The sequence below is a fragment of the Elephas maximus genome, chromosome 8, assembly GCF_024166365.1.
Source record: "Elephas maximus indicus isolate mEleMax1 chromosome 8, mEleMax1 primary haplotype, whole genome shotgun sequence".
NCBI lineage: Eukaryota > Metazoa > Chordata > Mammalia > Proboscidea > Elephantidae > Elephas > Elephas maximus.
Genome location: NC_064826.1, coordinates 10,484,211 through 10,497,529, shown reverse-complemented (window position 1 = coordinate 10,497,529; position 13,319 = coordinate 10,484,211). Strand labels below are relative to the sequence as shown.

The 13,319-nt window shown below is 49.6% G+C and overlaps 1 protein-coding gene across 4 annotated transcripts in view; it reads right to left on the bottom strand.

Moving 5' to 3' along the window:
• The window catches only part of HIPK2 (homeodomain interacting protein kinase 2), a 181,899-nt gene that overhangs the window by 163,231 nt on the left and 5,349 nt on the right, over window positions 1-13,319 (bottom strand). The window contains exon 1 of one of the 4 annotated variants that reach the window (XM_049894785.1): window positions 8,191-8,748. The exons of the other annotated variants lie outside the window; for them this stretch is intronic. The gene's annotated coding sequence lies outside the window, so the exon portion shown is untranslated. Of the gene's footprint in view, window positions 1-8,190; window positions 8,749-13,319 lie in introns of those variants that run through there. 4 annotated transcript variants of the gene reach the window in all.

The window sequence follows — 13,319 nt, the reverse complement described above, 5'->3', positions numbered from 1 at the left end:
TATAGAAAAGACCTGAGAGGTGTAGCAGCGGGGATTTCTGGACTAGTGGGAATTAAGTCTGTGTGTGTGTGTGTGTGTGTGTGTAGGTGTGTATGTATGTGTGCACGGGTGTGTGTTGGTGTATGTGTGTATAAGTGTGTAGGTTTATGTGTGCATCTCTATGCGCATATATGTGTGCGCATGTGTATGTGTGTATGTGTATGCGTGTGTGTATATCTGTGTGTATGCATGTGTGTGCAGGTGTATGTGTGTATATGTGTGTATGCGTGTGTGTATATCTGTGTGTGTGTGCAGGTGTATGTGTGTATATGTGTGTGTGCAGGTGTGTGCAGGTGTATGTGTGTATATGTGTGTGTATATCTGTGTGTGCGTGTGTGTGCAGGTATATGTGTGTATGTGTGTGTATATCTGTGTGTATGCATGTGTGCAGGTGTATGTGTATATGTGTGTATGCGTGTGTGTATATCTGTGTGTATGCATGTGTGTGCGGGTGTATGTGTGTATATGTGTATGCGTGTGTATATCTGTGTGTGCGCGTGTGTGTGCAGGTGTATGTGTGTATATGTGTGTATATCTGTGTGTGCGTGTGTGTGCAGGTGTATGTGTGTATGTGTGTGTGTATCTGTGTGTATGCGTGTGTGCAGGTGTATGTGTGTATATGTGTGTATGCGTGTGTATATCTGTGTGTGTATGCATGTGTGTGCAGGTGTATGTGTGTATATGTGTATGCGTGTGTGTATATCTGTGTGTGCGTGTGTGTGCAGGCGTATGTGTGTATATGTGTGTGTATATCTGTGTGTGCAGGTGTATGTGTGTATATGTGTATGCGTGTGTGTATATCTGTGTGTGTGCGTGTGTGTGCAGGTGTATGTGTGTATATCTGTGTGTGCAGGTGTATGTGTGTATATGTGTGTATCTGTGTGTGTATATCTGTGTGTATGCGCGTGTGTGTAGGTGTATGTGTATGTACATATGCGTGTAGGTGTGTGTGTGTGTGTGTGTAGGTGTGTGGGTGTTTGATTTGCCTGCCTTTACTTTCTTTCTTCTACAACACATAAGTGGTGCTTCTATTTTTTTTTTTAAGCAGTTAAATAAAGATTTAAATTTCACTGCTTCTAATCTTTGGAAGTAGGCAGTGGCAGAATTCTCGCCTTCCACGAGGGAGATCGGGTTTGATCCCGGCCGAAGCACCTCATCCATGGCCACCACCCATCTGACAGTGGCGGCTTGCGTGTGGCTACGATGCTGAACAGGTTTCAGCGGAGCTTCCAGACTCAGATGGAGTAGAAGAAAGGCCTGGGGATCTACTTCCGAAAATCAGCCAGTGAAAACCCCACAGACCACAAGGGTCTGATCCTCAATGGATTGTTGAGGATGGTGCAGGGCTGGGTGGCATTTTTTTCTGTTGTGCACAGGGTCGTCGAGAGTTGGGCTGACTGGACAGCAGCTAAGGACAATGAGAGCAAAGGTTCTGGGCAGAAAACAGCACGGAGAAAGCACAGACACACTCCTACCCACATGCAGCTTACAGTCTAACGTGGGAGGGAGGCAGTGAAAAACATATGCCCAAAACAACAAACAGAAACCCAAACCTACTGCCATGGAGTCCATTCTGACTGATGGCAACCCTAGGGGTCACAGAGTAGAACTGTTCCACAGTGTTTTCTTGGCTGTAATCTTTATGGAAGCAGACTGCCACTTCTCTCTCTCGTGGAGCAGCTAGAGAGTTCGAACCACAGACCTTTTGGTTAGCAGCTGAGTGCTTAACCACTGTGCCACCAGGGCTCCTTCCCAAATAAAATTTGTTGTTGTTAGAGTCGGTTCCGACTCGTAGTGACCCTATGTACAACAGGATGAAACACTGCCCAGTCCTGTACCATCCTCACAATGAGTCCTTGTTTGAGCCCATCGTTGCAGCCTCTGTGTCAATTGAGGGTCTCATTGAGGGTCTTCCTCTTTTTCGATGGTCCTCTACTTAGTATGATGACCTGGCACCTGGAGATTACAAGTGCTATGAAGGAAATGTGTGGGGTGCTAAGAGATCCTAACCACACCCACTGTCATCGAGTCGACTCCAATTCATAGAGACCCTGTTGGACAGGGTAGGACTGCCCCATAGAGTTTCCAAGGCTGTCATCTTTATGGAAGCAGATGGCCACATCTGGTGGGTTCAAACTGCTGACCTTTCGGTTAGCAATCCTGTTTGTAACCACTGCACTACCAGGACTCCTTAGAGGGTATCTAACTTAACCTGAAGGATCAGGGGAGGAAGTGACATCCCATTGAGACTGCTGAGGGAGCGGAATTCTCCAGGCTGACAGGCAGAAGAATACATAAGGCCACGGAAGCAGGAAAGGGCCAGGGGTAGTCACAGCACTGAAAGTGGCCAGACATGGCAAAAAAACCCAAGAAACCCAAACCCATTGCCATCAAGTCAATTCAAATTCATAGCAACCCTATAGGACAGAGTAGAACTGCCCCTTAGGGTTTCCAAGGAGCAGACGGTGGATTTGAACTGCTGACCTTTTGGTTAGCAGCTGAGCTCTTAACCACTGTGGGAGTCCCTGGAGTGTAGACAGTGCTGGAAACCCTGTGTGACCTGAGGTAAGAGGCAGAAGGAGCAGGGAAGAGGGACTAGGCCTGGCACCTCCATTGTTTCCTGAATGAATGAGTGGATGAATTTAAATCTTTATCTAGGTGGTCTAACTTGGTGAATATAAAGACACTTTCGGGAGGAAGTTAATTTAGGGGACCTCCGGTCAATTCTGACTCACGGCACCCCCATTTGTGTCAGAGCTGAACTGTGCTCCACGGGGCTTTCGATGGCTGATTTTTTAGAAGCAGATCACCAGGCCTGTCTCCTGAGGCACCTCTGGGTAGATGCGAACCTCCAACCTTCCACTTAGCAACCGAGCGAGTTAACCGTTTGCACTGCCCAGGTATATACCTAGAACCCCACAAATGTTCATACTCCTTGACCTTGTAATTCCACTTTGGAGAACCTAAGAATTCAGGAAAAACCTGAACGTTACACAGAAGAACGATGAGGAAGAGTTTATTATGGCAAAACCAGAAATAACTTTTGGAGAATGTTTACGCCAACAAACTACTGATATTTCCCTCTGTGACTTCTATGGATTCTAAGTTTAGAAATTCCCCTCCCCCAAAGGTTTAATAAACATTGACTTCTGTTTCCTTCAAGATTTCTAAAAATAGATTATTTACCTTTATCTACAAAAACGCAGACTCCTTCAGGGCAGGGAGCTGTATCTGGCTTGGTCACTGCCATACACACAGCACCCAGAACCGTCCCTGGCACGTCGAGTGTGCCAAACACACTTTTGTTGAATTTAACTTCGAAATCGCCTACAATTGCTGTTGCTGTGATGTCGGTGGATGGTACCCACTGAGATCTATCAAACTGTGGATACACAGTCCCACTCCTGTTTGTTTAATCACTACGTGGTGGTGTCTCAACCAGCTAGTGAAAGCTCCAAGCAACAGGCCTCCATCTGGCCTACCTGTGCTGGCCCCCTGGAGGTCTGTCCAGTTCCGTGCCAAATCTGAAGCTTCATGGTTTGTCTGAACACATGACAGAGCAGGCCCCTCCCACACAACGCTTCTCTTCCAGAAAAGCAACCGAAATCCATTTCTCACATTTTAAAATATTTATTCGGATTTTGATTAGAACAAAGAATATCTACATATGGAGAAGAGGTGATATATTTACAAAATTTCACTTAGGAAGGGGTTGGGAGGACTCTCCATTACACAGATTTAGCCTGGGGTCCACCCCAGCTCTGCCACTTCTGAGCTGTCTGGCCCTGGGCAACGCACTCCCCCTTCCTGCGCCTCCGTGCCTCGGTTCAACACCATGACAGCTGTGCCTAACCTGCAGCATTGCTACAAAAAAACAAAAACCAAACCCACTGCTGTTGAGTCGATTCCAACACATAGCGACCCTTACGGGACAGAGTAGAACTGCCCCATGGAGTTTCCAAGGAGTGACTGGTGGATCTGAACCGCTGACCTTTTGGTTAACAGCCGTAGCACTTAACCACTACACCACCAGGGTTTCCAGCATTACCATAGTATTCACTAATTAACACATATATAACCTTAGACTGTTAACCAAGAGGTCGGCAGTTCAAATCCGCCAGGTGCTCCTTGGAAACTCTATGGGGCAGTTCTACTCTGTCCTGTAGGGTCACTATGAGTCGGAATCGACTCGACGGCAGTGGGAACCTTAGACTACCACCTGTCTGTCAGTTTGTCAGCTGTGGTGGCTTGTGCTGTGCCACCATACTGCGGTTGCTACGATTCTGGAAACTATACCACCAGTATTTCAAACATCAGCAAGGTCACTGTCCTAGTTATCTTGTGCTGCTCTAAGAGAAATACCGCAAGTGGATGGCTTTAACTGAAATTTCTTCTCTCATCGTCTAGGGGGCTAGAAGTCCAAATTTAGGATGCCAGCTCCAGGGGAAAGCTTTCTCTGCCGGTTCTAGAAGAATGTCCTTGTCATCAATCTTTCCCTGGTCTAGGAAATTCTCAGTGCAGGGACCCTAGGACCAAAGGACACACTCCGCTCCCAGCTCTTCTTTCTTGGTGGTAGGAGGTCCCTCCTCTTTCAGCTCACTTCTCTCTTTTATATCTCAAAAGAGATTGACTCAAGGTACAACCTAATCCTGTAGATTGTGTCCTGCCTATCAACATAGCTGCCTCTAATCCTGCCTCATTAACATCACAGATTAGGATTTACAACATGTAGGATAATTACATCACATCACAAAATGGTGATCCAATTCCAAAAATTAGCTAATGAAAACCCTACGGATCTCAACAGAATATTGGCTGATATGGTGCCGGAAGATGAGCCCCCTAGTTGGGCCAGGTGCTGTCGAGACGATTCTGACTCGTGGCAGACCACTGTGTGTCAAAGAAAATTGTGCTCCATAGGTTTTCGATGGCTGCTTTTTCTAAAGTAGGTCACCAGGCCTTTCTTCCGAGGTGCCCCAGGAAGGACTCAACTCTCTAACCTTTCAGTTGGCAGCTGAGTGCATTAACCATTCGCACCACCCAAGGAAGGCACTCGAAACACACAGCAGCCGCAACAATGGAATCAAGCACACCAGTGATCACGAGGACGGCGCGGGACCCGGCAACGCTTCATTCTGCTGTACACAGGGTTGCCACGAGTCAGAGCAGTTCAACGGCAACTAACAACCACCACCTCAGGACAGAGCTGGCAACAGCGAGTGCTCAATAAATATTAACTGCTATTTTTATCATCTTTTCATAATAAATGTTTTCCTATACATGAGACATATTTCTCAGTAAGGTTATTCTTAGATATTTTGTCTGGTCTGCTCAGAGGGGCTCATGGCTTGTCTGCCCCTCATCCGAGCCAGCGGGGGACTAACTGCGTCACACTCCAGACCTCATTAAACCCGTCTGACAAGGAAGAAGCGAGTGGCATGGCACAGCCTGGGGAAAACGGGTTGAGACATTCACTCCACACCACCAGCTCCAGCTTGCTCCCTCCTCCAAGCAGCACCCCAGCCCCTCCTTGGAGTTCATCTCGCCTGTCCATGCTGTAAGTTCCACAGACACTAACTTGGGTGGGCAGGGCCGTCTGAAGTCAGGCTGGAGTCAGGGGACTGGAGTTCAAGTCCTGGCTCTACCAGCTACTGGTCCTAAGACCCTGGAAAAGTGATTTAATATTTCTAAGCCTCAATTTCCTCTTGTGTAAATGGCGGGGGGGGGGGGGGGAATGACACACACAGCTCTTAAATGTTAGTAACTAATATATTATCATTGTGTGAATGGTATCTGTCTGTCTCTTCTCAGACCCCAGAGCCATACCAGATGTCCTACAGGCTCGAAGAGCACTGACCAACAGGTCCTGGAACAGAGGGGCCTCATCTCTCCTGGCACCAGGGCAAGAAGGCTGAAGGCCAGGTTGCATGACGTCCTACGGCTTCAGGAAGTCACCGCCACAGAAGGCAGGAGAGCTGCAAATAACCTCATGGCAGGCCTCTGACCTCATGCCTCCAAGGAAAGCTGCAACCACAGCAATCTCCATGGGATTTAAAATATTTCCTGATTTCATTAGGAGCGCAGCCCTCTGACACAGTGATTCTCAATTAGAGATGCAAATGCGAGCCCCACCGCAAACCTGCTGAATCAGAAACTCCGGGGTCGGCCCAGCAACCTGTGCTTTAACAAGCCCCCCAAGTGACTGACATGGAAAAAGTTTACAACCACTTCTCCAGATCATTCCCTTCCACACGGATTCCTGGAGTTCCACGCGTGCTTCTCCACAGACTCTCATACCTACAGGTGCAATGAGACAAACACACACACACACCCACACAAGACACACAAAGTCAAGAGGACAAAGAAAGACGGACGTGGGGGGCCTGGCCTCCGGGGTAAAGGGGAAAATCCTGAGCAGGTGGAAGCAGAGAGGGAGATGGCAGGCAAGGAAGGGTTGCTGGAGAGGCTGTGGATGCAGACAGCTGAGACAGACAAAATCGGAAAACAGGTCGACCAGCTCCCTGCACTGAGCTACCTTAGCGAGCAACGGGAAATCCGGCCCTTTCATCAAACCTGCTTTACGGAGCAACTGTGTGCAATAAGACTGAGGTCAGGAGCAGAAGAAAGGGGCGCTGAGCACTCAGTGACGTAACCACAGAGATTACTTATATAAACAGGAAACAATTTCAAGCTGCCTTTGTTGTCCAAATGTTTAAAGCAAGAGGTGCCCTAAGCACTGCTCCCAGAACAGGACAGAGGGGCTCCAGTCCTGAACCCCGAGCTTGCCAGGTCCCACCTACACCTCTCCCTATGGGGAGAGGCACCTCCAGAGCAGAGGGCTGAGCCCCTCACAAGCTGAGCCTCCTCCCTTCCAGACCCTACTTTGGGGTCCTGGTGCCCCAGAAGTCCCTGTCCAGACGGTCTCATCCTGTCTCCGGGGCCCCTTCCCAGGTGCCCCCTCCTGATGGTGGCCTCCAGGGCCTGTGGGTGCACAGGGGGCCTAGTGAGGTGGGCAGGAAGCACCCTAAGGTCCAAGGGGGAGGCGGGGGGCAATCATAGCTTAGATACACAACTTAGGGATGGAAGGGGAGTTGGGGTCCATCACGGGGGTGGTCCCCCCAAGTCTGTGCCTTCACCAGCATGGACACTGGTGTGTTCAGGTACTTTTTCAGGTCATTCATCTCGCTAAGATGCTGCCCAGGCAAGCCAAGGGAAGCACATGAGCAGAGGGCATATCTGGGGTCATGTGTCACACCTGGAAGCAGGTGCACTTCACCTTTTGGTCACATCAACAGGAAGAACGACCCTAAAATGCACCTTGAGAAATAAAGTTTTTTTTTTTTTAAGCCTGCTAAAAAAAAGTGCTTTTTGAGGTTCTGCGTGAAACCCATGTCGACCGTACTGTTTCTCTCCTGTTGGCACTTTTGTTGTTAATGAGAAGCCCGTAGTGACAAGCTGCAAATGCCTCAGCAACAATGTCCCAATGGGAGAGCCTTACACACTGGGGCTGAGGGCACCCTGGTCTCCCTTAGGGTGGGCTCAGCTGCGCCCTTCCTGGTCTGGGTTCCAACAGCCTAATAGGAGTTCCCTCTAGCATGGCGGCCAGGAAGCCCCACTGGGCCACTCGGAGCTCTCCTGACAGACAGGTCTGGGCACACTGCCCCCCACCTTCCCCACGACCTCTCTGGGTGATGCTGGGACCCTAATGAGGAGCTGTGAGGCATGCGCAAGCCCACAAAAAGATGAGATCCTTTAGAAAAGCAGAATATCGCGGTATTGCCCGTACCCACAAGCTCTCCTGATCCAAGACTACTGCCGTGGGGTACGGGGAAAGTGAAAAGAAACACGTTATTCAACGAACCCCTGGGGCAGGCACTCTCCTCCTATGTGACCCCAAGGTGGGTTGCCCTGACTCCAGGTTGCCGGCCCCCAGCCAGCCCGGCTCATCCCCAGACCTCACCATTTCCTCTACACCCAGGCCGGCAGAAGCGACCTTGATCAAGTGTCATTCTGGTTATACTGGCCCCTTCTCCGCACCACCGTATGTCTCTTGAACTACAGCCCTTTTAAACCTTTCAACAATGGATTCCAAACGCTCTGCTCTGTCTGCTGCTCTATTCTGTGCTTCCCACTGCAGCCAAGCAAACTCACCTTGCAAACGAGTCCATTATGCACTCAGCCTGCTCACCTCATGTGGTCAGGACAGTGCTCATCCAGGATGGGTGCTCAGCCAGGACGGTGCTCAGCCAGGACTGTGCTCGGCTGGCCTGTTATATCCCCTCTACATGGAACACCCATTTATGGGCATCTGAACCCTAAACCTCCTCACCCACATAAATTCATTTCCCTCAACCAGAAACTTAACCCTTTAAGTTGCCTTAAATCCCTCCTGGAGTAAGTCATGGTATGATCAAATGAAAAACTTTATTTTGACCATTTTCTAATGGAAACATTTCTGTAATAGATGAGAGAACCTTCCATCTCAGATAACAGAACACAGAGAACATGGATTCACCTCTCCTTGACAGTGCAGGTCATAACAACACCAGCAATCGCACCATGCTGGCCTGCACAGGTATGGGATCCTGGCGGAGAGCCGGAAGTGTGTGCACATGCCACATGCACACTCATGCCCCACACTCACACACATATACCCCACACACACTCACACCTCACACACACCCCACACACAATCACACACCACATACACACACACCCCCACACACACCCCACACTCACACACTACATGCACACACATACACCCCCACACACACTCACACCTCACACACACCCCACACTCACACACCACATGCACACACATACACCCCACTCACACACACCCCACACACACACACCCCACACGCATACCACATGCACACACACACCCCACACCCCACACACACCACATACACCCCCCCACACACACCTCACACACCCTCACACACATATGCCCCCCACATACACCCCACACACACACCGCACACAAACACCACATGCACACACACACCACACACAAACCCCCACACATTCACACACCACATGCACACACGACACACACACGAACACACATACAACCCACACACACATACACATGAACACATACACATACAACCCACACACACGCATGAACACACATACACATACAACCCACACACACTCACACACGTGAACACACATACAACCACACACACACGAACACATACACATACAACCCACACTCACGCATGAACACACATACACATACAACCCACACACTCACACGCGTGAACACAGACATACAACCTACACTCTCACACGCATGAACACAGATACACATACAACCCACACACATGCATGAACAGATACACATACAACCCACACATACTCACTCACACACATGAACACACATACACATACAACCCACACACATGAACACGCATACACATACAACACACATTCACACGCATGAACACACGCTCATACACATACAACCCACACACGCGCACACACCCCACACCACATGCACACACACACACACTCCACACACATAATATACATCATACACTACATGCACACACACACCACTCAGTCACATTCATACACCACACACCACATATACTCACACCCACACTCACTCACACCCACACCCTCACTCACAGGCACACCACACCTGCACACTCACGCACACACTCACACCCTCACTCACACTCTTGTGCACACTCACACATGCCACACCCACACTCACACCATACCTGCACACACACACTCACACCCACACCCACAGGCACACCATACCTGCAGACACACACTCACACCCACACTCACAGGCACACCATACCTGCACACACACACACCCACACCTACACTCACAGGCACACCATATCTGCACACACACACTCACACCCACACCCACACTCACAGGCACACCATACCTGCACACACACACTCACACCCCACCCTGCACACTCTCCCACAAAAGCCCCTCTCTCCGCATGGGCTCGGCTGAGGGAGGGAAGAGACTGTCCTTGGGAGCCTGGAACAGCCTGCCTCTCTGCCCAATTTCAAGAATTTGCACGCTGGTTTTTGTTAGAGCTCTTGCAAAAATCTATAAATCCTTCATTAGAGGAAAAATCAAATAAAAAAAGAACATACTTCCACCCGCAGCAACCAGCTGGAGTTTTCCCAACCTCCTTCCCATGTGACTTTCACCAGGATCCCAGGCACAAACACCATTAACGTTTGCTTCTTTACTACTGGGAAACTAGAGGGTCTACACACAACTGGCATGATGGGTCGCCTTCCTTAGAACAAGCCCTTGAAAAAAAACAGTTTACACTGTAATTAACTATGCCACAGGTTGACACAGGTTGAATCGATAAGGTGATACCGCTATGAAGGAAAACGGTAAAAACTACAGGAACAAACCCGATTTTGTCAGGACGTAATGCGTAACTGTGTGGAACCTCAAGTGCCTTCCCAGGCAGTGTGATGGCAGGCTCTGCAGCGACGATCTTTCTCTCCGGAGGGACAGAGGCCCTGGGGGAAATGCCCCTGCCTGCTCTTACATCAGGCTGCCCCCTTTTTGTGACAACGCGGGTTTTATAAACTCGACAGCAGCAGCCCATTGCAGAAGAGCTGGCCAGCCTTAATTGTGCTTCAACACAGTGGCGTTCAGTTAATCAGAGCCTGGAGGGCAAGAGGAGCGAGGTGAGAATGCCTACGACAGATCACCTTCAAAAACACCAACCATTTCTTCAAACGCCGTGTTCAGAAATAAATGGCTGAAAAAACCACACAATTATTTTGCAGTTTTAAGTCTCTGCTGCTTTTTTTTTTTTAATTGCAACTACTTTACTAGCTGACTTTCTAACAGCAAAGCTGTCCACGAGAAAATGCTTAAGTTGCGATGACACTGTCCAGGACGTCTTCTGCCTTTTTCACTGGCTTTAGACCAAATGTAGGGATTTCCCTGGAAAGCTGACTTGGGACTACTCTCACAAACCCCTAGTTCACTTGCCTTGCTGCGGGGGGGACAGTTGCCATGGAGTTGATTCTGACTCATGGTGACCCCACACGTGGCAGAACAGAACCGTGCTGCAGAGGGTTTTCAGTGGCTGATTTTTCTGGAAGTAGATCACCTGACCTTTCTTCTGAGGTGCCTCTGGGTAGACACAGACCCCCAACCTTTTGGTTAGCAGCCAAGTACTTTACCGTTTGCACCACCTGGTAAAACAGGTATGGTTTTCACTGGCTCAGAATGTGGAAAGTCTGCCCGACTGTCCTTTCTAGACCTGGGTGAGCTGTCACTGCAGGGGATCACCAGGTGCCTCCCTGAGGTCTCTCTACTGCATTCAGGAGCAGCTCCAGCTTTTTACACCTGCGTCTTCTGCGTCCTGCCTGGAGATCTGTAAGAACAATTCGGTATAATTCTGAAGAGCTGGTAGTCCAGGGCTGAAATTCAGAGATCGACAGAGTGGAGCACAAGGTGGCATTGTGGGGTGAGGAGTGGCTGGCCACAGCTCAAGACAAATAAAGACTCGGGGCCACGGCGAATGCCAGCCACATGTGAGTCACCAACCCGGGGCTGCTGTGACCTAGGTGGTTCCTTAGAGATATGAAACGGAACAGTCTGGGCAACAAATATTTATGAAGCGCCTCCCAGGTTTGAGGAGCTCTGCAGCTCCACTGGGGGTACGCAGAGATGAATCAGCTACGCTTCCTGCCCCCCAGGGGTCCACAAGGGCGCAAGAGCCGTGAAGCTGTTTTTCTCGTCCACGCTGCACTAACGAGGCCATTATTTAGGCACTGTTTTCTGCCTTGACCGCCACCGTATTTTCTTAACACAGAGAAACCAGAGCGAGTTAGAGAAGATGTGCCTTTAGGGACACAAAGCAGCTCTACAAGGGGACAGCTCGGGAGAGCCCATTACTGTCCTCGAGTGTAGGAAAGGTTCTGGAGAAAGAAGCCGAGTAAGAGAAAACAGGTTTGAATGATGCAGGTGAGGGTTCAGTCAGGCCTAGGAATTTCTTGACAATCAGGTTAACAGAAAGCCAGAGTGGGTCATGGTGGGCATTTCCAGTGCTGCCTTTTCCTGGAAATGTTTTTTTTAATGGACAGACAATTTCAAGTCACCAACATTCACTTTCTGAAAGCAGAGGAAGAGCAGCACCCTTCCCCAGGCCCCTTGTACTCTGGGGCTCCATGGTGCCAGAGCTAAAAGCTGTGGCCTCCTTCTTTGTCCATAAACACCTCCACACTCTGTGACTGTCCTGCATGTCTACCTGGTCTGTATCCCACCAGAAAACTACCTGGAACATGTGGTCTCAGCCAGGCAGCAAAGGCAGGAATTCATTCCCAACAGTCGCCTACGAGGCGAGAGTCCACAGGCAACAAAGCCAATCACAGCAAGTACCTAAGCCAGAAGGTCTGCCAGCGACATGGGCCAATTAGGAGCGCGTTTGCCTTTACAGGATATAAAAGTTAAGTAATGAAAGAGGGAGACAGGATGGGCTGCAAACTGGAGACGGTAATACCTAAGGAGGAGTCCTAGGAGGTGCAAACAGTTAACATATTCAGCTTCTAACAGAGGCACCTCAGAAGAAAGGCCTGGCATTCCACTTAGGAGAGATCACAGCTCTGCTCTGGCACGTAGGGGATTGCCATGAGCCGGAATTGACTTGATAGCAACTGGTTTTAATATCTAAGGGAATTTCTAAAGAAATTTGTAATGAGTATTTTCTACATTCAGAAGTCCTTTTTTTTTATTCCAAATAAGGAAAATAATTCAAGGGAAAATACGGAAATGGGGTCTTCCCTTTACATCTCAAGAAAACAGAAGCAGGGAAGAATTGAAATCTGCCACTAAGAGAAAAAAAAAAAAAAAGCCTTCCATCTTGAGTCAGACCCACAGCCCAGTGGGCCCATACTGGGTTCTGACTTTCCCTTTCCACACCCCCAAATCCTGCGTGGACAGGGATCAAGTCTCTGCTACTTCTACAAACCAGAACCTAGCACAGGGCCCGGCCCCGGCAGGCCCTGTGGTACATTTGCTGGATGAATGCACCCTGGTCTGTAAAATGGGGTAACGGCCAGCACCAGCCCTGCAGGTCTGCGAGGAGGACAGGTCAGTCACGTGGACGTGCGTAAGGGTGCAGAACAGCCCACGGCACAGAGAAGTGCCACGAAGTGGGAGCTGTAACTGGCAGAGGAGGGCAGTGGTGGCTGGGGTAGAATTCTCGCCTTCCGTGCTGGAGGCCTGGGTTCGATTCCCGGCCATTGCACCTCACTTGCAGACACCACCC